The sequence below is a fragment of the Bactrocera tryoni genome, unplaced genomic scaffold (assembly GCF_016617805.1).
Source record: "Bactrocera tryoni isolate S06 unplaced genomic scaffold, CSIRO_BtryS06_freeze2 scaffold_11, whole genome shotgun sequence".
NCBI lineage: Eukaryota > Metazoa > Arthropoda > Insecta > Diptera > Tephritidae > Bactrocera > Bactrocera tryoni.
Genome location: NW_024395824.1, coordinates 11,365,839 through 11,367,814, shown reverse-complemented (window position 1 = coordinate 11,367,814; position 1,976 = coordinate 11,365,839). Strand labels below are relative to the sequence as shown.

The 1,976-nt window shown below is 32.4% G+C and overlaps 1 pseudogene; it reads left to right on the top strand.

Annotated features, from left to right (window-relative positions):
* Positions 1-464: 464 nt before the first annotated feature.
* LOC120779772 lies at positions 465-1,268 on the top strand (annotated as a pseudogene).
* Positions 1,269-1,976: the final 708 nt, after the last annotated feature.

The window sequence follows — 1,976 nt, the reverse complement described above, 5'->3', positions numbered from 1 at the left end:
TGCAGGAATTTTATGCATTTTGGCTATTTTGATAACTTCTGGCGCAAATAATTCAAATACTGGCAATGAAAGGGAAATGTGGCAGCTGTATTCATATCCATTATATCGAGCAGCAATGAGTATGAATCGCTTCTGGAATATTATTCGTTTTATTCGATTTGACGATGCCAATACTAGAGCTCAGCGCTTAGAAAGTGATAAAGCTGCTCCAATACGAGACATTTACAAACCAACAGAATACCAAACAACCGACGAGCAACTTTATCCATACCGAAGTCGAACTAGATTCACTCAATACTTTCCATCAAAGCCATCTAAATATGGAATTAAAGTATGGTGGATATGTGTGCTGAAAATTCGAATCCACTTACTGGACAGCTTTACACAGGGAAATCGAAAGATGGTCGTGAGAAAAATGTTGGTGAAAGAGTTGTTAAAGACTTGGTGGCACCATACAAAGGATAATGTTTCTAATTACAGTGGATAATTTCTTCACAACTCTTCCACTAGCAAAATTTTTACTATCTTGGAACTTGACGATTGTTGGTACTCTGAATAAAAATAAAGCATACATTCCACCAGCAATAGCTGTTTCAAAAACTCGAGAAGAATTATCCACTGTGTTTGGCTTTCATGAAAAAGTAACCCTTTGTAGTTATGTGCCAAAAAAAAGGTAGTAATTATGCTATCATCAATGCATCACGAAGCAAAAATTAGTGATAGTGCAAAGAAAAAACCGAAATCATCGAGTTTTATAATTGCTCCAAAGCTGGAGTGGACACGATGGATAAAATGCTTGGTAGATATACTACAAAAAAGTCAACTCAACGATTTTTTTACAATATTCTCGATATTGCCTGCCTTGCAGTATATATTCTGTATTATGAGAATAATAAATGCTTGTTAAAAAATCGTATGAACGACGCTTATTTTATCGGCAATTGGGCAGAGAGCTGTGTACTCCATTCGTTGAAAATCGTGTGAATAATGCACAAATTATGAGGCATTTCTAAACAAAAGTGGCGATTGAATCTTGTCTTGGTCGAGCTGTCAATCCAAACGCGCAGCCAACATCATCTGTATCATTGAGACCTCGGAAGCAGCGCGATTCAACTGGAAGGAAAAATATTACTGGTGTATGCTATGAATGTCTTCAAAGTAAATTCGAAAAACGTCGCAAAACTAGAGAAATATGCTCAGTATGTGAGAAACCTATTTGTGATGAACACTGTATTACAGCCACGACATATGAAGGATGTACAGAATAATTTAATATACTTTAATTCTTATAACAATATAAATAAACAAATAGTAAAAAAATAGAAAATAATATTACTAAAATAAATAAAAACGGAGTTATTTTGTTCTTACTAACTATTTTTGTTATTGCTTATAATAAGAATTATTGTTAAAATAAAAGAAATTGTAAGCTATATTGTCTATTTTTAATTTAAAAATATAATTATCTGAATACTTTGATAAATAATCTCTTAAGTGTGTGTAAACCTGTCAATTATATATATAAATCTTAGTGGAGCAGGTATCAAGTTTGATAGTTAATAACTTTTATTAAATAATTGATTCTAAAAAATTTTGACGAAAAATGGGTGACAAATAACTTTAATTTTGGGGATCCAGGTGGCCATACAATTTTTTTGAGGAGGAGTTAAGAAAAATTGGCATGTAGATTGAAATGGATACCCGGGTACCCGGTCATTGACCGGACGGTTAATCAACACTGCAGTTATTTCACTAATTTTTTATATTAGATGTGGTTTGTTATGAAAGCATTTGCATCCTTCGCCCATAATCTAGTAAAGTAGCCGTAATGCATTCACGACGAAAACGTCAATTTTTTTGCGATATTAAAAATATCTGAGGTAGCATTTCTTTATTTTTTTTAAGTAATAAAATTTTCAAATGATTCTTACATCAATTTTGAATCATAAGCATTTGAAACAAAATTTTGGTATTTA